Source organism: Centrocercus urophasianus, unplaced genomic scaffold (genome assembly GCF_019232065.1).
Source record: "Centrocercus urophasianus isolate 14NV4802_14NV808 unplaced genomic scaffold, USGS_Curo_1.0 seq_2, whole genome shotgun sequence".
NCBI classification, from domain to species: domain Eukaryota; kingdom Metazoa; phylum Chordata; class Aves; order Galliformes; family Phasianidae; genus Centrocercus; species Centrocercus urophasianus.
The window spans coordinates 16,705,864-16,731,973 of NW_024884755.1; the positions used below are offsets into that span (position 1 = coordinate 16,705,864).

General features: G+C 45.6%; 1 protein-coding gene across 1 annotated transcript in view; it reads left to right on the top strand.

The window, feature by feature from the left end:
* The window catches only part of ZFHX3 (zinc finger homeobox 3), a 504,841-nt gene that overhangs the window by 20,369 nt on the left and 458,362 nt on the right, over window positions 1-26,110 (top strand). Inside the window, exons 2-3 of the mRNA XM_042821262.1 lie at window positions 9,798-9,869; window positions 18,266-18,385. The gene's annotated coding sequence lies outside the window, so the exon portion shown is untranslated. The remainder of the gene's footprint in view (window positions 1-9,797; window positions 9,870-18,265; window positions 18,386-26,110) is intronic.

Here is a 26,110-nt window from a genome sequence, read left to right on the forward strand (position 1 = left end):
TTTTTTTTTTTTTTTTTTTTTTTTTTTTTTTTTTTTTTAATAGAAAACAAATGCTGCTCCATACAAAACTTAAATTACATTAATAGCTGCTTTCTAATGCATTACTAGAAAGAAAACAAAGCTTTTGGCATTAATTAAGATGTGAAGAAATGTTATAATTTTAGAGAATCCATTTCAAAGTTGTCTATTTGTAAGAAATGAAAGGTGGTGCCTTTGGTCAGGCTCTCTGTTGGAGAATGCTGCTTCCTCTGAAGAACTTGCAGCCATCTCTGGGCAGTTCTGTTGCTTGCTGGGGCTGACCCAGGAGTGGGACGCGGCTCTGGCGCTGCTGCAGGTGTGCCCGGCTGCAGCATTGGTGCCTGTGGCAGGAGTGGTGGATGGAGCAAGGCTTTTCTATAGTGGAAGTTCCTGAGATGCTCACCAATTTCCTTCTGGTGGTTATGACTTCTATTTTCATTTGGTTCTTCTTCTGCTTCAAATAGGAGACATAAAGGTCTCAAAGCCACAGGGTTACGTAGGAGATAATTTAATAGGAATTTCAGTCTGCTTCCTTCCAATCAAAGCAACTCAAATACTGTGAGTGTAGAATATAGCTTGTTGTGTTTTTGTGGTCTTGGTCTCAATGCTCTGTGAAATGGCATTGCCCTTAACATGGGGACGTGGGGCAGGGCTGTACAGTGAGCAGCTGCCAGCCTCGTGCCACCAGCTCCCCCAGCACAGCCAGTCTGCAGCCCAGTAGGCTTCCATCATCCAATCCAACTGTGATGTATTGGGTTTAAGAAATGCTGCTGGTTTCAAAAGCTGTCATAAGAGGTCATCTTGCTGATCCGTGGATTAATAGAAGCATGCTTCCTTTTTGGGACCTTAAAAAGAGTTAGAAATAGAAATAGTTAGGAAGAGTTAGAAATAGTACATCAGTGCTTTTGAGGCATTATGACATGTATTCTGTAGATTATTTTCTTGTTATTTGTTGCTTTATGGCTGATTGGAAAGAAATATATGTGTGGATTGAAATGAAACTCTAGAGGAGTCCAGTTCCAGCTGGAAGCCACAGTTTGCATCCTTTCCCATCCCTCTGGCTCTCCCATTGCCCCAGCAGCTGCAGCGCTATGGGCTGCCTAGGAGAAGTGACTGGGACAGGGTCTGTCCCATGGCAGCTGCTGCAACAAACCAAGGAGAGTTCTGCAGTAATACCAGTGCTCGGGGACTGCTGCAGTCCTTTTGTGCATGACCTGAAGGATGCTGTGTAGGATCTGAGTTTGGCCATGCAGGATTTAGATTTGTGCCACTGCAAATGCCTCTGGAATGCTGTCCCTGTCCTGTGTCAGCACTTGAAGGGTGCTGAAAAGGACGCACTGAAAATTGAGGAAGATGATTAAACAAGTGGAAAATGTGTCTTATGGTGACAGATCAAAAAACCCAAAACGAACCAAAACCAAACTCTGAGCTTCTTATGTTATCAGAAAGACATGGGGTGACTTGAACGTGGTCACTAAGTGCTTACACAGGTGAGGGAAATCTGAGAGCAGAGAGCTCTAAAAACTAGCAACAAAAGGGATAATGAGATTCAGTGAATAAGATTAAAGGTAGACAAAAATTTGTCTAGAAATAATGCATGTGTTAATCAGGCAAGGTGATTAATCATTGGAACAGCCTAATGGCCATTACGGTGGATATTTTAAAATCAAGATAGAATGATTTTCTAAAAGCTCCAGTTGAAGTGCGACTACTGAGCTTCAAACTGGAAGTAATACAGAAAATTCCTGTGGCCTGTATTATGCAGAGTGTCAGATCACATCATCGCAATGTCGAGGGTCCTGTGAATTAACAAGGCACTTTTGTTTCTGAATAAACATGACCTCTAATAATTTTCTGTTTCTTGAATAATTCAGCAGTCCTGCAGTTCACTGTTTTTGATATGTTTTATTCCATCACTGCGAATTGTCTGAACATGGGATTTCTTCAGTGATGATCCAAAGTACAGAAAATAAATGATAATGGAATGAGCTGTCAGAAAAAATATATTAAAAAAAAATAATCCTGTACAGTTCTGCCTTTTTGCGTATCCCTGTCCGCTCTTCCCTTCCATCTGCAGTGCTTTATGCGGCTGTGGCACTCCGTGTCACACAAGGTGTTAGGCAAGGCTGGAACGATGAACCCAGCTTTAATTTTGCTGCCTTTTGAGAATGTCACAACATTAATGTGGTCTGTTTTATTATTTGGTATTTACCGTGTCAATGTGTGTACACTGTATTAGCTTAATGAAAGCGCAGCGATGGGATGAACTGCGAGGAGCTGAGGGAGGTGACAAAGGAAATAAAGGCTTCTTGGTTTCAATGAACGGCGCAGCACCGCGTGCCGCCAGGAAGCTGCTCCTCTCACAGGAGTGGTGCAAGGCAGCATGAGAACAATGAGCTCCCATCACAAAGACACAGCGCCGTCAGCGGCTGGGCTGTCAGCCTACATCACAGGCGTTCGTTTTGGAAATGACTTTGAAGGTTATCTTGGAAGAGCTTTCCAAATTGACTTCACTTTTCAAGTGCAGAAGAATTGATGGATGGACGGAGAGGCAGTCAATGACATTAAATGTGAGCAGCCGACTGCATGAGCAGGGCTTTTTATGCAGGGCATCACGCAGCCATTTAATGGTTACTGTGATGTGGTTCCACGTTGTGCTCTAAGTTCTGGAATGAGAATAAGCACCATGGGGCTTTGCCTCTTCTGTGCATGACCTCCATCGGTGGTGTCTCGTAAGCACGGTTCTCCACAAGAAGCTGCAGGCTGGCAGCTCCCCCAGGCCCAGGGCAGAGGCGGTGTGTGTGACACACAGATACAGCGCCCTCACTTGGCTCCGCAAGGTTCTCCTTTATTGGTTAAGATTTCAAAAAGAGGAAAGATTTTCAGTGATTTCCCTGCTCCGTGGGAAGTGCAGGTGAGTCTGAGCTTTGCTCTGCTGAGTGCGGAGAGCATCCAAGGGCACGGCACAGTGCTGTGTGGTGGTGGCACAGCCTGGCCCCGTGGCGGAGAGCTGGTGACACCTGAACTTCCAGACCTACTGCCGGAGATGGCAATATGAAGAGTTTTTTCAAGTGCAAAAATAATTTGATTTTCAGAGCAAATCTGCCTGCAATTTAAATCTATTCTAAAATAACATGTACAGAGACTGTTCCATTGGGATTTCATTTATGAATGGACCAGATACATTAAAAAAAAATGTGCAAGGAACCACAAACAGATTTTCAAAGCTGTTCCAGGGCAAGTAAAATTTCTGCATGATTTACGGGATTCCAAGGGGGAATACTTCACAGCGTGGGTCTCTGTTTCTTCTGGGATGTAAGGAGGCATTTGTTATGTGTGTTTCCGTACCTTAAGAAGCAGGTATTACTCCATGCACGAGTACCAAATGGTTTTGTTCCTGAGTGGAAGGAGTTTTATTGCACTGCTGATGTCACAGGTCAGGAGGCCGGGGGACACCTGTTTGTTTGGCTCTTGCTGAGGACTCGGTCTGCTGACATCTCAGGAGATTTATTCGCGCACTGGAAATTGCAGATGACAGTTTCTCTGACTTTCTTTTTAGATTCATGGTTTGCAAAGGTTTTCTCTTAATGAACTGTTAATTCATAACAGTATCTGCTAGTGATGTAAAATAGAAGTCTGCTGCCTTCCAAGCTGGTTTGCATTGTGCTGGAGTTTGCAATTTTTAGGAGAAAAGGATTTATTTCCTCATGAGATTTTGTTTTTAGATCTCAGACTTTCTTGTGAATCTGTTAAAACTCGCTTCTGGTTAATATTTACACAAATACGTACAACATCTGAACAGTTGTGTGTGCACTTCTGTAAAATGTGTTATCTCATACATAAAGCCCCACAACTGCACCTTCAGAAGCTGCGCTGACACTGAACCAGGCAGGTGCAGCACAGCCTCCCCCTGCTCTGAGCTCAGCTTTCTCTAGAAACCCACAGATACTGATGCACAGGTTCACAGAGCTGGGAAGCATGCTTAGGGACTGTCTTGTGGTGTGAAGCGTGCAGCTACCTAGAATTATAACGTCACAGAATAATACCTTAGTATATGGCTATGTGCCTGCGTTGAGCATGACATAGATGGAAACAGGAATACCTTTCTGCTGCAGCATTGGGATTGCTTTTCTGCCTGGTTACCCACTGGGATGGGAGCTAGAGGTTGGGAGCTGGGTGCTGTGTGCTCGTGGCCATGAGGAGGAGCAGTGAGCTGCCTGGGAGGAGAGGCTGTGGCTCTTATGGGGACGTGTGATGTGCTGTGGGTGATGGATGAAGAAAATTACCTTGGCTGTAACGCTTCAGATAGGCTGCGAACAGAGCAAGGGTGCATTTGTCAAGGGTGGAGAAGAGAATGCTGCATCTCTCCTCTAAAGCCTGGGAGTTCGGAACAGTCCCCTGGCAGTTCGATTTGAATATATGAGATGCCCATTACTTTCAGTGCTCGGCTTTTCTCCCATAAAAAATGTGATTTTTAATTGTAAAAGAACACTGAATTCCGTTACGAGCCTTTCATTTACCTCTGTGACATCCTCGTGCTGTTCAGGCCGTAATGCTGTGGCCTTCTGCAGGCTCACGTGGTGGATTTTGGGTCTGTGCGTCTTGGTTCCATAGGAGGAAAGTGGACAGGTGCTGTTTGCTGCTGTGGATATTGAAAGGTTTGGTGCTGAGCTGGGCAAAACGCTCTGCAGCCAAGTGTGGTCATGGCTGATGTTGCAGCTTTTTCTCTGCGCAGACACGTGAATCCTTTCTACTTCTGAGCAGCAGTGAGCACAGCACCAATTCATGAAGTGGGTTCACCAGAAGCAGAGGAAAGCTGGAGATGAAAGGGCCGCAGGGCTGGAACAGCCTGCAGAGATATTGCATGTTTATAGCGGGCTCTGCAGGAATCGTGGGTGTTTATAAATGAGTTCAGAGGGATAATGTGTATGGAAATATGAGTCCGGAGGGAGGGTATGTATTCAAAAACTGTCTACTGTATATAGCATAATAATCCCGGTATTTCATAAACTCGTAGGAAAGTATTAAATAAAAATAAATTACAAATGTCTGTGGCTTGATTGCAAATCATTTCAGAGGAAAGGGGGAAAAAGTCCTTCTCAAAATGTGGAAACCATCTTGTGCTAAACGGCACCAGAAAAAAAATTATAATTGTAAAAAGTAAATGTCAGTTATAGTTATTACAGTGGCCATATTGTTTCCAATAACAATTTGGCATTTTATTTCGTCTGTAACAATCTACAATTTAAATTTAAAATAAAGATTTTTTCTTATTTCTCTCTGAAGTTGTGTGCCAAGCACAGCAGAGCAGAATGTAACATCTGCTGATGATTAAAACAAGCTTTCCTATGGGCCCTGAATACAAAGTAAACATGGATTTTATCCATAGTCAACAGCATTTACAAATGTAAAGGGAGGAAGCTACTGAGTTTTTGAAGAATGAGCTGTGAGGGAGGAAATATAAGTATGGGACGGCAGATGGCGATAATTAGTTCCATATCGTGAAGGCTTCTATTAAAAAATAAAGAGGACGGAGCCCTGCGCTGTGTTACTGCAGCACCCCTTGTGTGCTGCACGGCCCTGCGGGGCTCTGAGCAGAGGCTGCTGTGCTGCTCCCACAGCACTGCTGGCACCAGGCAGCCCGGGGCAACTTGCTGTGTGGGCACACAGGCCGGTAGTCGTGTTTTGTCCTGCCCAGCTCAGGGTTAGGGGCAGGGTGCTGGAGGTCGAAGGCGGCTGTGCCTTGCTGATCCCCTGGCCTTGTGCTGGGGCCGTGTTTAATTGTGGGTTGCCCAGTTCTCACCTTGGTGCTCAGTTGTCATCATCAAATCGTAGCTTAAATTTTCTCTCCGAGGCAAAATGCTTTTGCCTGCTCCTAGTCTGTGTGTATGATCCATGTGTTTACTACATTACTCAGGGTAACCATAACTAAGAGCTAATAATTGCTGCTGGAATAATTTAATTTCTTTGGGCTCTGCTCAGCCCATTTCTCTTGTTATAAATATTTTTGTTTTTCCAGTAATACTTAAAGCACACCAAGTGAGGAAATGCAGATTGGCTGCCGTTTATCCACTTCCCAGGAGCAGGACCAAGCTCCTGCTTCCAGCGTGTCAGCAGCTCCCAAGCTTGCTTAAGAGTTTGACTCGTTCAAATTGGGGCTGTTTTCACAAGAGGCCACGTTTTCTATCTTTATTTTTTCTTCTCCTGTATTTTGCAGTGTTCCAGTCAACACATTACTGTGGACTTCTTTCCTGTTTCTAATTGCATTTTCTCCTTTCTTCGCTTCCGTCTTCCTTCAGTTTTCTTTCCAACTGGAAGTGGTTACGGCTGAGCTCCCCACGCCGGCACCTGAGGAGCTGCTTTGCGCGCTGCACAAACACCCAGTTCGTTCATATCCCTCTCTCTCGTTTCCCCCTTCTGTCCTTTTATAATTACCGGAGGTGGTAACAGCTCTTAAGAGCCCTGTCTGTCTCCCTGGAACCAAATGCCTTTGGTTGAAAATTAAGGAGAGGCTTCAAAAGTTCCAGCTCTTTCAGCTATGAATTATAGCAGTCCTCCAGCAGAAATAGTATGTTGATGATGGATCCCATTACGCTGAATGACACAGGGTGTAAGTACTCTTTCGTGGTTAAGAAGGAACACGGCCATTAGAGATGTGTGTGGGGGGCTGTCTGCCCCTCTCCCCCAGTGCACATCTGGGCAGCTGTGCCCCACATCTGGGCAGCAGTGTGCAAGGGAGGAGGCACTGAGCTGCAGTGGCCGTGACTGAGCTGGAAGGAGACCGTTGTCACAGTGATAGGAAAAACATCCGTCGTGCTGAAATGTCAAATGCGAAAAGAATTCATTGTGGAGTTCAGGATGGTTTTTAAATTGCTGGAAGAATACGTGTGAATAATTTTAGCTAAAATGAAACTAGATTTAAACCAAATACACATCCAGATCTGCTGAGACGGGTGGTGGGCAGAATTTTCCAAAACTCACAACTGTAGCAAAGTCTACGGGTAACAGATATTGTGCTTAAATGTCCAACTTCAAAGAGAAATGACTGCAGAAGCTGCTGTGCTTTCATTTTTAATTAGAAATTTGAAAGCCTTACCTGAGCGGACCCGAGAAGTTAAAAAGCAGTAGGCAAATAAAATGTTATGTCTTTTATTGTCTTTGAAGTTGACTCTTGCAGCTGCCGGATCCTGTTTCCTTGTGCTTTTGGACACGGCTGTGGGTGGGAGTGCTGCAGCAGGCTGTGGTGCCTGTGGGGACCTGGCTGCACCCTGGTGTCACCACTTGCTTGCCATGGGGGTACTGGGGCCCTCCCAGGACGTGGCTGCACCCCTTGGTCGGCTGCTGGGGGTCCGCGTGCCAGGCCAGGCCTCCCCATGGTGGTTACAGAGTGTGACCAGAAGGTCCCCAGACTGGCCCTGGCTTTCTTTTCAGTAACCAGCTTCATCATTCTCTGCTTCTAATTACAACGTTGAGTCAGTCGCACGTGTTGCAAATCTGCTTGTGGAGAATTTATTTAACTGATAAAAATTAGCCTGAAATTATGTGTACCTGAGCAGCTGGGCACTGAACTCTGTATTCGCCGGCTCCAGTCCCCCTGCCCAGCACAGGGTTCTGTTCCTCAGAAGCTCCTGCTAAGGCTTGCCAAAGGCCAGCCTCAATCCCCTCTAATAAAAGCCATTATTTTTTGCTTCTGCACAGCTTGGAGCCAGGCCGCAGTACAGGATTGAAGCACCTTCTAAGACTTACAGATGATCTCCTGCTTTTGGGAGATGGATGCCAAACCTCTGTTTTGTTTTCTTGTTTTGTCTGTGTGTCGAGGTGCTGCAGCCCATGGTGGTTGTGCCCACCTGGTTGGGCGGGGAGAGCTGATAGGGTACAGCAGGCCCATGCTCTGTGTGTTATAATGGGTCTTGTGCGTGTTTCTATTGATGGTGTGACCCAATTCTCCAAGATCTACCTATGGAAGGCAGGGCTTGTTGCCTTCTCACCTCTGTCCAGCAGCGAGGCTCTGCTTGGGACCAGCTGCTCGGGGGGCTCGGAGCCCCCACCCACTGCCCTGGGGCAGCCACCCGCACCCGAGGCTCTGGCTCAGATTCCAACAGTGCTGCAAAAGCTAAAAATCAATGTTTGTTCGACAAGACTCTGTACAAAACATTTGTGACTTGAGTTAATTTTATTCCCATCTTCTAATATTTTATTGATCAAACTCTCTATTAACTTTCATTACTTTCTGGTGAGGATTGATGTCAGGTTAAGTAATCTGTCGTTACAAGTCGTCTCGCCTGCTCTCTGTGAGCATGGGTATAATCGCACATTCTTCCACTGTTCTGCAATGACCCTTGTTAACTTTTTCAGTTCACGTTTGCAGATCAGAGAACTCTCCTGGCAACTCTTTTACCATGTGGCAGCACGAGGCATCCAGGGGCTGTCAGGTTTTAGCTTGATGCTCCCCTAGGCTAGAAGTACACCAGGCTGGTTCGCTGCCTTCATCCTGGTGCTGTCTGGGTGTTTCCTAACAGTGTTCATGGAGTGCTTCTGTTCTGTTTGTACCCTTATTTGTAACATGGCCATCTCACTCTAACAGTAATCTGTTCAGTCCTTGGAATTCCTTTTGGTGCTGATGTGCCCAACTTTTCTGTCCTCTCCTATGTTTGGCCACCTGGATGTGAGCATCTTCCTCCAATTCTGCGAGGGATTCCACTCCAGCCTCTTTCAGGCCAGCTGGGCAGCATCTCACTAGCAGCACTCATTAGCATTAAAACTGAAAGCGTGAGGTTTGCTCTCTGGAAACAGAGATTGAATTATCAGTTGATTGAAGTTGATTCAGAGTCTCAATAACAAATAATCATATGACTTCTTGCAAAAAAATTGCCTTGCAGCAACTTTAAAACGCTCAGATGTTGACAGTGTTTGAGGTTTTGTTGTTTATATATCTCGGATGGCCTGCATGCTACATTAAAACAGGTATGCAGGCAAGACTTCTCCTTGCATTTTTGGTTTGATTTTTTTAACAGATTGTCAGGATGGTAATCTTTTGTTTTATTTGTTCTCGTACTACAATAAGATGCCTACCTTTAGGTTGCTCTGAAGTTTTCTCTTTGAATGTTTAAAAGAGAAATGCTCAGGAGATTTATGGATAAGGTAATAAAGAAATATTGCAGTCTGGTACTGGAGGGTTAAATGCATTCACTTCCTTCTGAGCCACACAAAACCTGCAGGAAAGGCAGAGACTGCTGTGTGTTCATCTCCTGAAAACTGGCTGCCTTGGCCTTGAGTAGAGGGCTGTTACACGGCCAGCTTCCCACCAGAGCAGTCTTGAAGTTTCCTGAGTGCTCTTTAGTAGGAAAAAAATGTTGGTGCTACGAAAGTGATGTGCAGGGGCTCAAGGTTGCCCTGTAGATGTGGGTCTTGTGGTAAGGAGCTTGGACCTGATCCGAGTCCTATCCCAATATTTGTGGTGATACTGATACAGAAATGGTTAAATGCTTGCAACAGGTCTGGCAGGGGAGGAAAAGTAATATTTCCTGCATGAACCTTCCCCATCTTCAGACACTTCCCCAGTTGCCCAACCTAGAAGGAAGGGTTCCTCTGTGAGTGCTGGTGAGCGCTGGTTCTGGGGGGATAGGTGGAAGTTCTGTGCACCATGGTGGAAGACTCAATAAATGATGAAGACTGAGAACAGTAAAGGCAAAATGTTTATTTTTATAATGAGATGTGGCGCACAGCCATGTACTGATCCTAAATTAATTCTATGCGTTTTCTTTAATATATTTTAATAGCTCGAGTGATGAAGTAAACGTCGTTGGACTGATCTTGCAGAATGAGGAGTAGCGAGGAGGAGGTTCATACAGGTATGATGTCAAATTGTTCATAAAAGTGGGAAGGAGAAAAATGAAATTCAGCCTTGAAAAATACAGATGGTATTGCTGCCTGTGTATGAAAGTAATAATCCATCATAGGTACATTCAATAGGAAGGGGCCTGAGCTGCAGCAGTGCTGACAGACATTGCAGGGTAACAACAGACAGCAAGTTTGGTACAAGTTTAAGGTGTCCTACAAGAAAAATGAGCAGTGCAGCTACAGTCACACTAAGGAGCAGGAAAACAATGGTGTCCCTGTCCTGGGCTGCAGCTGGGGTTGTGCTGTGCTGCAGCACCAACTCAGTGCTTTTCTGTGAGCAGCAGTGAGGAGTGGGGACCTGAGAAGGTGACTTATGAAGAGAGGGTATGAAAGTTAAATTCTTGCAGCTTGGCCACGCAGGGGCTGAGCGGATGCATCAGTGCCAGGAGTGCCAGAGGCTGTGCACAGCAGTGGAGTGGTGTTATCTTGCAGGATGCCCATCTCGTAATCCAGAGGTGAGGGCTGAATTTAACAGAAGAAATTTGTATGTCATAATAGGGAAGTAAGCAACCAGTCGTGAATTCCATGTGACTATGCAAGTATCCCTCAGAGATGTGGGAGAAAACTCAATTGCTTGGGAGTTTTAAAGCCAGATGAGGTGACAGTAGAATATATGGTCTGGTAACATGCTGTATTTTGTTGAGATGTTCTCACCCTTTGATATCCTCACCGTGAAAATCGTTAATAGAAGGTACAATTGAAAGTGCAGATATTGAGTATGACTTGTACTGAAAGAAATTGCAAGCTATGAACTAAAAAGCCATGCAAACTGTAAGTGCTCAGCTAGGGCTGACAATTAGGTGCTCCATTCTGTTTTCGCAGTTCGTATTGTTTCAAGCAGCATGATATGGGAGAAAGTGTCTCCTTTCCTGTTGTCCTTCTGCTAATGGCATGATGAATTTTGATTACACTGCAATTGCATCCCCACAATGGGGACAGTCACGGGAACTATTTGGGACATCAGTTTTCCTTCTGCCAACTTTCAGGAGCATTTTATAGGATTAATATTCAATAAAAACCCCTTAACATTAAAAAAATGCTTAGTCCCACAATTGTTATTAAATTCTTTTCCTGTGCCATAATGCAGATGCTTTGATCTAAAGTCCTGCAGTTTCTGGAAGGAGCTTGCGTGATTACGATAATGTGCAGTGCTCTTTCTGCTATTCCTATAGGGAAAATAAACCCCACATTAGTTCCATATTAGTACCTGACTCGGAGAAGTTAAAAAGTGCCAGAAAAAGGTTAACCAGAGTCAAGTACACATAAGAGAGCTGTGATTATTAGTGTTAAGGGAGCCATTTGAAAAAAACATTTCTGCTTTTACAGAAGAATTTATTGGTGTCTTTGCTTCTGGCTGCTTTATGCATTTTAATAAAGCAGTAGCAGCAATAATAGGGTGTGGGATTGGTCGTGCCTGTGTCAAAGGAGACGCAAGCTGGGATGGCTGTGCAGCACTGTGCTCGCCCCAACCCGCCCCGACATTTGCATCCCTACACATAAACTTCCTCAAGCCCTCCGACTTCCCTGCCGATGGACGGGGTCCATTTGGAGACCCATTTAAATGGAGGCAGTAATTGCTTTTGTGTGTTAAAAGGTACACGCAGTCCACCAGCAGTTCTGCTAGTTTTCCTGCCAAATGTCTGGGATTATTTTGAAAACAGCCCTGGTCCCAGCAGGCCCTGGTGTGGATCGCACCTGGACGTTTGCTGCGAGCAGCGGTGCCCACAGATGCGTTTCTGGGTAGAGCCCACCTTGCAGTGCTCCCTGTGCAGGGTCCCACCTGGACACAGGGCTCACGTCCCTGGGCACCGCTGCTGGCCTCTGCCAGAGGCGTCCTGGGACCGATGTGCTGCCATTTAACCCAACGGCACGTTACTCCCATACAAAATCTTGTCACAAACCTCAATGTTTTGAAGAAGCAGTGGCGGTTCAGTGATTTAAATTTCATACAGGACCACATGTAGCAGCTAACGCGGAGAAATTGTGTTTAGGTTTTACAACATTTTGCTTAAAAAGCCACGTATGAAATTGCAGGCAGCCAGAACGAGTGTAAGTAGTGTATGGACATGTTGGGCACATATGGAAGCCACATGAATGTGCAGATTTTTGTATTTAAAATGTTAGCTCTGTTGGTCTGCCCTTACTGCTTTGTGATGGGTTTGAGCTGCCTTGCCTATAAGAAGCACATCTCTAAGAGTTACCCATGGGTGTGCAGCCCGTTCAGGCTGCACGGGATGGTTGTCAGTCTGATCCCCATCCACCATCTGCTTCATCTACAGAGCATCCCAGTGCGTGGCTGTGTGTATCCTGCATGCTTGTGTGTTGCAGCAGCTGAGCTTTGTTATAATGGTTCCCTGGTAGAGTTCAGCTGTGGAAGTTCTACAGTTTTTGAATTTCAGCCCATCACAAAGACTGTCACTTACGCCTGAAAACACCTTGTCTGTCCTTCACAGCTACAGCTTAATAGAAACTGGGGTACATCTGGACAGTCAGATGTTGCCCTCTGATGCATATTTCCTCTCCAAGCCTTTCTAGAACGTTTTCCTTTATTCTCACACTCTGGCTCTTATTTCAGTCTCCCATTTTCTGATGCCTATAATGATGCTGGTTTGGTAGCAATAATTTTTCATGGGTAATGCAATGGTCCCATTCATCTGTTTGGGAGGGCAGGAAAGCATTTTTCTTCATGGCCTTACACATCTGGCAGGATTTGCATTGCCCATCTTGTCAGTGTGCCGGGAGCCTTCTGATAGAAATAATCCTTAAAGCAGTGCTGGATAATGGTAAATTCTTCATGAAATGTGGATTTACATCGAAGTTTCTTTCCTCTGATTGTTTGCAGGATGTTTTACTCATCCTCACATCCGCCAGCCCAGGTCTGAGCCCCTTATGCCCTCTTGATGCTTCACTTTGAGCTGAAGCTGCTCCGTTGTCCCTTCCTCTCATAGGATCCCAGAAACATTAAGGTTGGAAAAGAAAGACTGGAAAACACCTCTGCGATTATCAGATCCACCCCACCCCACCGTGCCCTCAGCCACGTCCTTCACAGGACATCTGCACGGATCTGGGACACCCCAGGGGGTGACCCCATCGCTCCCTGCACAACCTGAGCTCCTGCCTGACTGTTCTTTCAGAGTTTTCCCTACTATCCACCCTTCTCTTCTCTTCTTGCTGTGTTCTCAGGCATCGCCTGTGGCCATACAGGGCTTCTGACCTCTGCCTGCTGCTGGACAAATAATCCCATCCACAGCAAATTTACCCTCAAACCAGATTGGAAATAAAATGCCAGGAGTTAATGGTGGGCTGGAAGCAGAGCGTTTTCATGTGTTTTGCTCCTGCAATTTCCCCCTTTGTTTTAAAGGGAATGACTTTACCAAAAATAGTCAAAGGAAGAAAATAAAGTTTAAGACTTCTGGGAATGAGCCAGGTTTTCAATGCTGAAAATCAATTATTGCCTAATATTTTAAAGTCAAGATCCCCGTGCTCTGGCAGCAGGCCAGCTCATGGCTGGTCACCTGCTTTGTTCTTTGCCTTTAAAAGCTCCTTTATTTGCCGCAGAGCTCCGGGTTCCAGGAGAGCACTGGTTGCTGTGGTCGGTGCTGCTGCGAGGAAGGTGACTCCTAGCAGCAGTGTGTGTGCAGCGCGGGGTTACCGATAACAAATAAAATCATTACACGAGATAAAATGATTGCTTTGGGAAGGAATTGCAAGGTGGCATAATTAGACATCGGGCATTTTTAAGGTTACTTTACGACTTTGGAGCTGCAAAAGATGGAAGTAATTTATTTCATCTCGGTAATGCTCCTCTCTGGTCTAGCAATTTATCAGAAGTGTTAATCCAACAGGCAGGGAGCGTGCACGGTGGGAGGGGGCACAGGGAACACAGGCAGCAGAGAGGGAAGGCATTGAGAATGAGCTTGGAAATATTGTACATCTCATTAAAAATGTAATCATGCATAAAATGAGATCAATGAAAATTTATCTAAAAGTGCAAGGAAAAGGCGTTTTCTGGTATGATACTGGGTATAATAGACTGGATTTTAATTTAGTCAGTTGGCAACAAAAATCCCTCCAGGCTAAATAAAACAGTTTCCCTCCCAGTTATTGTATGGACAGCTAATTTTCTGCACCTTTCCTTCTAATATTCACCCTTATCTCTTGCTGGATAGAGGTTTCAATATACTACGGAGTTTGTTTTCTTTACGTTTTCTATTACTGCAATTTAATTTGCATGATAAATGATGAGAGGTAGAAAGATGATAAAAAGAAGCAGAACATTTCTTTATTAATTTTGTTTAAATTAGTGTAACTTTTCACTGACTGCTTTTTACAGAGAAAGCCTCTGTAGGAGTTATTTTAAGACCCTATTGTGGCTGGGAAGGATGCCACACTCCACATGCACCTCCTGCTTCATGTGTCACCATGCACATCCTTGTTTTGGTGTCTTGCTTCCTGCTTCACACCATGCTTGATGGTGCCTCTGGGCCATTCTTGCGCAGCACTGGTGACTTCTGTGCAGCAGCTGTGGTGTGGGGATGGTGCTGGATGGTTTTGGATGTAGCTGGGGATGCAGATGGGGTTGGGATGGGTGTGAGGGTGGGAACAGGGCTGGAGCCAGTGTGGCCGTTCGTGGGTCCTGCTGCTGCAGATTTTCATCTTTTAGGGGGTTGCTGCTCAGTGACAGGACAGGGGCTTCTGGGCTCACTGCTAGGAACAACGACACGATGTCCAAATGTGTGCGGGTACAACTCTGCCTTGCTCTGAGTGCCCTGGAGCTCAGTGCTTCTGAGCAGTGTTTGAGATCCAGTGTGACCCAAAAGTGCTGAGCCAAGGTGCAGGTGCTGCTTCTCGGCTCTTTTATCTGTGCAAACTCGCTGTCATGGTCAGGGCAGTGACTCGTGCATCCCACTCTGTGCTTTGCTGGCAGCTCAGCATTTATTTCAACAGCGCAGAGTTGGGATGGCTTTGCTCATGGCTGTTAGATTACAATTTCTGCTTACCTCAGTGGTTCCTCTCTTTCTTGCTGCCACCAGTTCATGTGGCTGGGATGCTGCCAGCCAACATGGAGCCTGCTGCAGTGCAATGCTATGCTGCAATGAGGGCTGGGACTGCCTCATCCCCTGGCCCCAAACCCTGCACCTCCTTCCATCCCAGGAACAAGCATCTGTGTGTTAACCTCCATATTTGTGCACTTAAATAGAGAGATGTGTACAGTATTGAGATTTCTTAACATATTCCACTGTGGCATTCTGGTGACTTTTTTTTTCTGTAAGCATTAATTCTCTTGGTGTTATTTACAGACATTTGTAAAGAGAAGAAAAAGCACCAGCGAAGGAGGTTTGCCATAAATGTCCTTCTTTCCCCAGTTTTTGGTCTCCAAATGACATTTCATTGCAGTGGAGCTGAGTTATAAACTTTTGAAAATTGCTTTTTTCCTTCTCTGAGCTGTAAGAAAAATACAGGGAGCACAACAAAATAATAAATAAAAATTGAAATTCAAGCCTGCGCTGCTGCCTCAGCAGCCTGCTGCACTGTGGGCTGTGTTTGAAAACAAGCCTTGGTACATTTATTTCTTTATTTATGCAGTTCCTCTGCTCCCCTGCACTGTGGCTGCACCTAAAGTCTCATCTCAGGAGAATCTTGTCCCAGAATGCTCTGACAGCACCTTCACAGGATGCCCTCGCAGCATCCTTCTGGCAGGGCCAGCCACCAGATCCCAGCCCATGAGGGCAGCTGAGCTGAGATCAGTGCTATTAATGGCAATATTAACATGGATTAGTATGGGAAATGGAGGCTTGATTTCATACTTGTTCCTTGTCTCTAGAGATGTCAAAATGCTTTGCAGAATGATTGTTCTATATGCATATATTTGTTTGGACATCTACATAGAATAATTTATTTTTATATAGGAAGAACTTGTCTTTTTTCCATGTTTTGTCCCAAAGAATAATCAGATCAGACTTGTGCATTATGTCCAAGGATGAATTCTGCATTAGCTTTCCCCTGCAGCTCCCCCAGGCCGTGCTGCACACCCAGCCAGGTGAGACGTGCCTGCGGGGCAGCAGCCGCTCTCAGGTCTGCCCATGATGATGGGCCGCCCGCCTGCTGACGTTGCACAGCTGTGGCTGTTACCTGGAGCAGGGACCAAGCATCTAGGCAGATCTTATGATGGGTCTTTTTCTCCTGTGCGCTTCTTCTTCTTCTTCTGTGTGCTATGGAATGCATTGCTGCCATTCATAGAGCCTGCCCCAGTTACTACTGCTGTCTCTTCCAAAGGCATCGTTGTTCATAAAGATTCTGATATTAAAACTCCTCACTGTATAATCAAAATGAGTATTGCGACCATTATGCAGTACGTTGCTCTGTGTTCTCCACACGATGATGCTGTGATGTGATCCATCTGGTTGGTTGGTTGTGCTGTGATGTCTTTCTCTCCATCTCGCACATAGAACAAAAGATGCCCCAATTGCCCCCTTAGTCCCCCCCCAGTTTTTCACTCCTAATGCTACCAAGCTGTTAACTGCCTTCATTTTATTTGTGCGCTCTGAGTTGGTGCATTTTTTGACTGGCGGTGCTTTAATTCACCAGCCTGTGGGCTGCAATGTGTCAAATAGCCTTTTAAAATCCAAATAGATTATGTCCAATGTTTTCTTCCTGTCTGAAGTCTGCGTTACCTCTTTAAAAAATTCCAGCAGATTTGTCAAACGAGATTTACCCTTTTGTAAGACTCTGCTGGCTACTTTTATATCAGCTCGCATTTCTCCAGATGTTTTGTGATCTCATCACTTATTAATGTCTCCATGATTCTGTCTTCTGCTGAAGTTACACAGTTATTACTGGTTACTGTGGCTATGAATGTGTCATCTCTTTCTTCCTTATTAGAACGCATCTGATGACAAGAATCTGCTCAGGGGGGGTTTGAATTTTAATAGAAGGAATGTTTTTCGGTCTCGAGTTTGAGGGATTTAGAAATGTCTCTATCTTCTTAATCTGTTGCTTTATTACTGTTATTTAACAATGATATCCCAAGGATGGGATGTTTCCAGTCATGCAGGAGTGCACAGCCCCTGCCGTGGGAGAGCTCGTGACCTTCAGGATCCCTGCCCTCCTACCTGTTGCCCTTTAACACCGCCCTGCTGGCGCTGCCCTGGGCCCTGGCTGTTCCAGGTGCATTCAGCTGGTTTCACCCCCAGGTCTGCCCAGCAATCACAGCCTGCAGCAATGGGCATGGGGCTCTGCTGGCCCGGCTGCTCCTTGCAGCACAGATGAGAAGAGGTTTCTTTTCACCGCTGGACCTGAAGAAACTGGAGAGAAGCAGTCCAGTAGTCAGTGCTAAGCAGGGTGCTGACTTTCCTTGGCCTTTTCACAGAGCCACTGCCAACCACAGTCACTTGGTTTTGTTTCCTTGTGCTCTTAAAAGTGTTGTATTTCACATAACTTCCAGAATCCCTTTAGGGGTGCAAATGCCCCTTGTGCCTTGTGTACAGGAAGGAGGCAGCGTGCAAGGACAACTGGAGAATCCTTGGGAAGGTGGCAGAACACATCTATTGGGCTTCCACCTTTCAGAAGAAATAAAATGTGAGAGGGAGCATGACAACTTTCTCCCGGGTTGCCACTGCTCTGGGACTGGAGTGGCTGGGATGGAGGCATGCCCGTGCAGCAGAATTTATGGGAGAGTCGTGAGCTCCATGGAGCACATGGAATTTGGATCGGATACAAGCCAGCCTCTCCATTACATGTCTGTAGCTCTCTGCATATTTGCGATTATCCTTATGAATAATGTAAGTTACTGCTTTCAGATGGGAGAGACTTTGAGAAGGAGTTAGGGAACATGTCTGAGTGCTGATAATGAACTCAGTGTAAGAGAAGATAAAGCCATTTGTCAATGGACAGAGAAGTGCAGTCTAACCTAGAGCCAATAAAGTTTCTGGGTAAAGGAACAAAAAGCCTTTTTTTTACCCCTGTGGTCACTGCTTTTAGAACACTTTTTTTTTTTTTCTCCTTTCATTAGTTCTGACTGAACAGTTGGTGAGGAAGTGATTAATGTCACTATTTGGCTTTAAAATTGTGGCTATTATTTTTAAACACTCCTATCTGTAGTAGTGAAATTTTGTCATGGCAGTGAGTTTTGATTCACCTGGGAACTGCTGTTGGATTTATTTTAAAAATTACTGTCTAAAAATTTAATTTTTGATGCCTAGATGCAAGAAGAATTCTTCCTCCTCCCTTCCAGGAAAACAAATTCTTTACATAAACTTGAATTTTTCTAGCTGGGAAACCCAGCAGCAGGTAAAGATGCTGGGAGCCATTTAAATGCTTCTAACAACAAGATGTCTACATTTCACAGGGCTGGATGGAGGCATAGCATGGAGGCATTTGGATAAACTCATCCAGATCACCTGAGCATGCTGCTACAACTCATCCATCAGCTCCCAGCTGGCTGTGACGTGGGCTGCTTGGCAGAGAGGTAAGGGATGCCTTCAGTTACTCCCCCATCTTGGGATGAAAGACAATTAGCATATAAGGAGAGCAGTAGGGGAAGATTGACTCTTTTTCTTACTATGTTGCAATACTTTTAAGGGGTTGCTGTGAAGAATTGGTGTTAGTGTTACGCTGTAATGGTGTATGGGATATATAGCTGTGGCGGGTTCACCTACTGATATTTAAAACCTGGTTACTTGCTAGTGGTTGTTTGGCTCGGAAAGAGCTACAAATGCTGGGAAAACTATCTCAGCAGCCTGGGAAAGCATTTCCATTGGTTTTGCTCGTGCTTGCAGTGCGTGCTGTCGGAGCTTCAGCATCTCTGTTTGCATTTGGTGGTGTTATCCTCCTGTTCGTTGTTGGGAAGACTGCTGATCTAGTTGCTGAAACTTTAATTCAGTGGATAGTCAGAAGAAATGGGCTCAGGTTAACTTGTGAGATGCCAAGTTCTGTCCGTTGAGAGCTCTGCTGTTTATCTGGTTGAAGATATGGTGCTGCATGGGAACGTTCCTCACCAGCTCTCTTTATCGAGGTGAGAAAGTATTCCTCTTTCCTGTGGGCTTCAAGCCTCCATGCCAATGGTTCAGGCCCTGGTCTCTCTCTTGATGAGTGCGTGGCCATGTGGGACATGCCACTTTTGCACATCTCTGCTATGAATCTGTCTGTTCCTCCTGCTGCAGCAACTGTGTGCAAGGGGAGGGCAGGGAGGGGAAGGTTCACTTCTAGTTCTGATTCATCACTTTTATTGAGCTTAAATTCTTTTGTTTTAATGCACACTTGATTGAGCCAGCATTTATTGAAACGTTTATAGTTTGTAGGAAAAAGAGACAGTTGAAGAAAGAACAAATGAATCTAATGTAAATCAAATACTTAACACTTTTATAGAAACTACAAAGCCTTAAATGTGTATTCTTAATGGTAATTTTACAAAACTCCACCAGGCATCTTCAAATGGAGGTGTGACAGTGATTGTTTCAGTCTAGAGATGGCTTTCCTTTCACATGCTAATCATCTGCTCGTGGTGATATTTCTCAGTGTAGTTGCAGTCAGCAAATTGAATAATTTATGGAATGAATTTTGTTGTAAATTTATTGTGTCACAAGCAGGTTGTAATTTCACTAACAGTACACTTAAGTTATTAAGTAAAAAAAAAAAAAATAACGTGGTTGATAGGATGGTGCATTTGGAGGTTCTCTTGCTCCCTCCCAACTAGTTCTCATCTTGTATATTTTCAAACAGAGTATTTACCTAATTTTTATTCAGAATCTGATCTGAGAGAGAGGGGACATTAACATAAATGGGTTTGCATTTGCACACTATTGTTGAATCTGGGAGTCGTAAACAAATTACAGAAGATTTTATATAGACAGAAATAGCATTAAAATGGCACAGCTCTGTCGCTGTGCTGCTTTCCTTCCGTGTTTGTTTCTGAGTAATTGTCCTCTGCTTCCAAATGATGAAGTGCTAAAGGTGCAGGCAAACCCGCAGGGAGCAGCGGAGCCTTCTGCTTCCTCCCGAACTTTGCTTTAAGATAACTGCAGCCATTGCCATGCAGCTGGCCCTGTGCTGAGCTGTGCAGGCAGCGCCGTGCCTGTGGGCTGGCACTGCTGTGGGTCCTGCTGCTGCCAGACCACGGAACGTTGCTGGCAGAGGCTTTGCCATGTCTGTGCAGGGAAGGGGAGGCTTTGATTCTGTCGTGTTTTTCTCTCGCTCTATTTTTTTGTGCTAAAAACACACGTTTTCCCTTGGGTCACGCTGATACTTTCTGTCATCAACAGCAACTGCGTGGTGCTCGGGTGGATGATGATGTGTGGAAATGTGAAAGGGACAAGTGTTTGGTCTCACAAGTGTTGAAACCAAATGCAAGAAAAGAACATCATACGTGATGTTTGTTGGCAATGAGGAGATCCGTCCAAATCCCTTTCCGTCCCTGTGCCGTGGTTGCTTCCCGACTTGCTATCTCATGCTTGGCCTTGCTTGCTGTGTTGCTGAGCAGTGAGCTGCTCAGGCGTAGCTGAGGTTCTGCCCTGTCAGGCAAAGCCCTGATTGGCATCTGCAGGAGCCACATGATTTCTGTTGTACTCCTAGAGCCTCTGTGGGAGTCCTAGAGGTGCTCGTTGGTGCAGCTTCTGGTGAGGTTTTGGTTTCTGCAACCTCAAAATGGATCACTTGTTCAAAGACAGATGTTACAACTGTCTGTAGCTGCCTGCTGTTAGTCTCAGGACACAAGCCTTTTGGGAAAGGGCTGTTCTTGCATTCTTTTATTCAGGCAAACAGGGAACAAACCTGTTTGCATCGCTGCAGCTCTCTTAAGGTCCTGGCTGTCCTCTCCTTGCTCTTTGCAGCCCGCTCTCTGCTCCCTGCCCTTTCCTGCAGGCACTGAAGTCTCCTGTCTGTGCCCATCACACCTCTCACGCCTGACTCCCATTGCTGTGGCAGGGGAGGACCCAGCCTAGCAGTCACTGGGGAACCTCACTGGGAACGCTGCTGTGGTGTGCAAATAGCATGGAAGGCAGGTTGCAACTGTTTTTATACATGTTATTACACAATATAAACACACTTAATTACTTAAATGAGCTAAATATTTTTGTGTCTCAGTCTAAAATTGCAATCAGAAACTCTTGAGGGGGGCAGATATAGGAAAGACTTCTTCCAAAGGATGCCTCTGAATGCTCTTTTCCCTTAGGCACAGAGGTGACGCAGGGTATGGCACCCGGAGGAGCAGAACTGTACAGTTTAAAATCTAAGCGTAGGTTTCCTTGTCTCAGGTTGTAATGGTGATCTTGAGACTTGCTGTGTGGCAGATGAAATTCAGGAGATGCTGCTCTCCCTCACGGATGTTGCAGGCAGCAATGGGGCAGGTGCTTAGGGCTTTGCAACTCTTAATGTTCTGCAAGTCAGTGCAAACCCAGTCGCGGTTCTCACTGTGAGCTCTGCACAGCAAGGGGAGCAGGGGGAGCCTTGGTTCTGTGCTGGGAATGCGCCGCTCGGAGGTGCAGGGCTGCTGGCAGGCTGTGGCACGGTGTCACACCGCTGGGAACGGGCCGCCCCGAAACCTCCTGTGCCATCAGGTCACCAACCTCTGGGTACTTTCTCCTGTTGCTGTGGATTTCAGCTAAAATTGAGAAAGCATTTCTACATTTCATTCCTCAGATGGAATTCCTGTTGGAAGCGCTGTGCTGTAATTATGGTTGCGTGTGTTAAATTTTTAATTTGATTTTCATTTGTCTATTCAATTGATATAATTGATGTGCATCCCATCTCCCCCGGGGTGCAGGTTAATAACCTGCTAACCTCGGCACAGGGGATGATAAAAGGATCCCACACCAGGGTTTAAGGAACCGTTTATAATATATGTTTTTAACAGTATCCTTATTTTTTGTCCCTCATAGCTCACGGCATTTTAGACTTTGAAAGCCTCAGTAGGCGTTGAAGTTGAAATAATTAATGTTTTTAATGAAAGGAACCATTCATACAAGGAAGCCAAACATATCACTGCTGTGAATATATCACAAAACAAAAGAAAAAAAATAAAATGGACAGATAGAATCAAATTCTGTTTGCTGTCAGAGCAGGCTGTTCGGTTGGTTTTTGTTTTGTGTGTGTGCAAGCTGCAGAGGGCACGTGCTAAGTAAACAATGCCTGTAAGCCATGAAGGATGATGGAAGCAGGTAGAAACGCACAGATGGTACGAGGCATTCACAGATAGTGGATGGCAAAATGAAAGGCATCTGGGTTAGGTAAAAATACTTTGCAGGTTCGTTTGAAATACCTGGGTACTTTCCTTGTGCTGCTGCACCGAGGATTAAGCGCCCACGCCAGGAGCTCAGGGACGGTGCCACCGCGAGTGCACTGCTCTGTGGGGCGTCGTGAAGATCCAGCAGCACGAGCAGCAGAGCAGAAGCAGCCCTTGGCTGGGACCCCACTGCGACAACCCTCCCGAGGCAGAGCCCTGGGATCACAAATAACGTGCCTTCCTGCTGAGGCACAGCAGGCTGCCTTGCGGTGCCAGGGCTGCTCCTGCTCGCAGCAAATGCACAGAGTCTCAGTGAGGACCTGCCTGTGCCGCGGGAGAAGGCGGTGCCTGCTGGCCTCGTCCCCAGGGCTGCTCGGCTCCGCACTCGGCAGGGCACGCGCTTGGCCTGGAGCCGGCTGCTCTTGGTCCGGGGGGAGCGCTGGTGCGGCACGATCTCTTTCTCAGATGTGCATCTTTTGCTCTCAGATGGTTAGAGGCTGGCATGAATCCTAGGGTGCGAAGATTAATACCTTTTCTAAACCTATTAAATTAATTAGAAAAACACGCTGTTTTTAGCCTCTGCTTTTGTGCATGCTGCAGGACAGTCCGACAGCGTGCTTTGCTTTCCAGTTTTATTTGTTTAGAATACTGTCAATCCACAGTGCTTTAACTTTTTGCCTCTAAAGTGGATTTATTTTTACTTATTAACATCGTTTTTTTTTTTCATTTCCAATCCTGTTGCCAGTTGCCCCAGTTTGCTTGCTCTCCTCGCTATCCTCTCGTGCTAATTACCCTCACGCTTTTGTCTCTTGTACCAACTGTACAGCACAGCATCACTCCTCTTGTGATGAGGGCAGCCTGGGCTCAGTGTTGCATGGAACCCCCGCTGCTGGGAGCGGGGCAGGGAGCTCTGGCAGTGGTGTTGTGTACGAGGGTGGCCGTGCTGCCCCAGGGCTGTGGGAAGTTGCGGTGAGGTGGGTTGGTCTCTCTTCCCAGGTAACTGATAGGATGAGGGGTGATGGCCTCATGTTGTACCAGGTTGCATATTAGGAACAATTTCTCCTCCCGGAGAGTGGTCAGGCAGCGGCACAGGCTGCGTGGTGGTGGTGGGGTCACCGTCCCTGGGGGTGTCCCAGAACTGCAGGGCTGTGACACTGAGGGACGTGGCTGTGGGCATGGTGGGATGGTTTTGGGTGGGGCTTAGAGGTTGTAGAGGTCTTCTCCAAGCTGAATGATTCTATGATTCTCGGACTATCAATACACCTTCGTGGAATGATCTGATTTAAACTTACTGTTTAATTGACATTGATGATTGGCCCTTGAAGCCAAGACCATGCCTGCGAAGAGTGGTGCCATCCCAGTGGGCACAAAGCCTCTGGCAGCCCTGTCACACAGCATCCCTGGTGACACACAGAGCATCTCCATCGTGGCTGTGCCTGGTGAGAAATGGGCGTTTCTGACCAATGCTCTGAACAATGTAAGGCTTTGCAGATTGAAGCTGACGTCTCAAAGTGCCCCCTAAAAGCTGACAGTCAATGCAGCAGTAGGAGTTAATAATATATGTGAGTCTCCTGCCACATCCTAAGGCTTTTTTCTTCAATATTATTCAAAATTTAGGCACCTTTCATATTAATTAAATGGTAACTTTCTGTATCCAGTGATCAAACTATCCTGTAGTGCTTGCTCAGAGCAATCAGAAATGACAAAAATAAAGTACTAATATAATTTCAATGTGAATGATTTGATCCCTGGGGTTTCTATCATATTAAACAAAGAAACAAATTAACCAGTGACCAAATTAAGTGGAGGAACTTGCATTATGGACAGGCAATAGATTTTTTTTTTTTTTTTTTTTTTTCTTTCTTCTGTATTTAAGCTGCCAGCTATTTTCTTGCTTCAGGTCCAGTTCTTGTGTTTCCCCAAAAGTTCCTAGAAAAAATTCCCGCTGCCAGTGCCGTTACTTGTGCTGCTGTGTAGCTGGGTTAAATATTTATTTTACAGGAAGTCTGGTGAAGAAAATCAGAAGGGGAATTGTGAGTGCTGAATGAGTGCTGGTTGATGCAGTGCCGGTGTCTGTGCTGGGGATTCCATTGCTTCAGGCTGCCCTGTGTCCTGGTGCGGCCACGTTGTGAGGTCTCCCCAGATGTGCCCTGTGCCCTCGGGGCAGCAGTTTCCAGTCTGAGATGAGGCACGTGGGCCCAATCCTTCCCATGAGCCACGGCCGAGTCCCACTGCGGGTCTCTGGGGCAATCCCACACAGACCCTTGGGACTGACATCCTCTGGCCGTGCTGGTCAGGAATGTAGATACAGATCAGGAATACAGATCTGCTGTGATAGAGCAGCAGATCACAGAATCATAGAAGGGCTTTGGCTGGAAGGGACCTTAAAGATCATCAGTCCTGACACCTGCTGTGGGCTGGCTGCTGCCCGTCAGGTCCATGCCACGGCCGGCCCAGCCCAGCACAGGGCTCTGCCTGCCCCGTCGGACGGTCTGGTCACACGTGTCTCCTAACAAAGACATTGTTATAAGAGAGGGATTAATCAAAAGTTGGGCTAAGGCGACGCCTGCCCGCGCCGGTCGGCCTGTGGTTTCAGCAGTTCTGAAGTAATGGGCAGCATCTTGCTCTGCACTATAAACATCTGGTTGAGGAGACTGAAAGAATTAAATTCTGAGCCTGAAAAATGACACGTTGAGTAGAAGCCCTACTTTCATCTCTGCGATAATGTTTTTAGGAGAATACGCGCAGTGTCTCAGCGTTAACATTCTTTAACTGCTCCTCAAATTACTAATGCTTCACGTTGCTTTAATCCATTCTGCTGTAATAGCTTTATTAGATTAAACTCCCTGCTGAGCAAGTGAGGAACAGTGGGATTATCGCACTTCCCTTTGAACAGCCAGTAAAGACAAAATAAATGGTTAACAAAATAGAACAAATTCAGTTTGCAGGTGATCTGTGGTTCTCAGCCTCGCGGATGGTGACTGCGCATGGTCTCTAAGTGTCCCTATTATTCCTTGCTTGAAAAAACACCTTTTTAGCAGCCTGGAGGAATTCCTGAGGTTAAAAAAAAAAAAAAAAAAAAAAAAAAAAGTCCTAATGGAATCAAAGTTCCCTCTTCCCCTTTGGATGTGTTGCTAATTGCATCACACCGACTGCAGGGCCAGTGTGAGGAAAACCTGAAACTATATTAAAAAAAAAAAGAAGTTTTTTTTTTTTTTAGCTTCACTTTTGACTAAGCCGTAGGTACAGCAATAACAGTCCTTTATCAAGTGTCTCCCAGAGTGGTAACTCTTAATGACTGAGGGTTTTTTCTTCTTTTTTTTTTCTTTTTTTGAGTAAATCTAATTAACTATTTGAAGTATTCCATCAAGAGGCTCACGGTTACTATACACAAGCAGTGGGTGGCTCTTCGAGATTCTCTTAAAAACTCAGTTTCTTCTCAGCATTCTCAAAATCCTCGTCTGCTGGAGCAATTTGAATTTTGTTATTAGTGACTGCTGGAAATCATAATTCAATAAAGACTAACTCATTTAAAAATGCTCCATGCTGAGCGTGCATTAGGTAACTTGGGAAACTTAGGAGACACAGAAAAACATACACTAATATTCAGGTCTACACAGGAAATTGGTATGGCACTGAGCAGTTTGAAGGAGGCTTTTTGTATTTTTTTAAGAAGCTGCAGAAAGGTTGGAAGGAATGCAGCTTTTTTCTGGTAAATGTATTCCTTCCCTCTCCCCGGCGTTTCTTCCTAATGCGCTGGCGGCGGGCCAAAGGAATGCAGCCCACAGCCTGCCAGGGGACAGTGGAAATGCGCACGATAAACACTGCTGTCATCATTTCAGAGATAAGTAAGAAGGCCGTCGTGTTTCTTTTCTTAAACTCCTAGCGTGTCCCCAGTTATTTGTCTCAAATGAGTTTGGAAGTTTTAAGTATCCCTCGTGCCCCATCTCTCCTATTCCCTTTATGGCAATAATA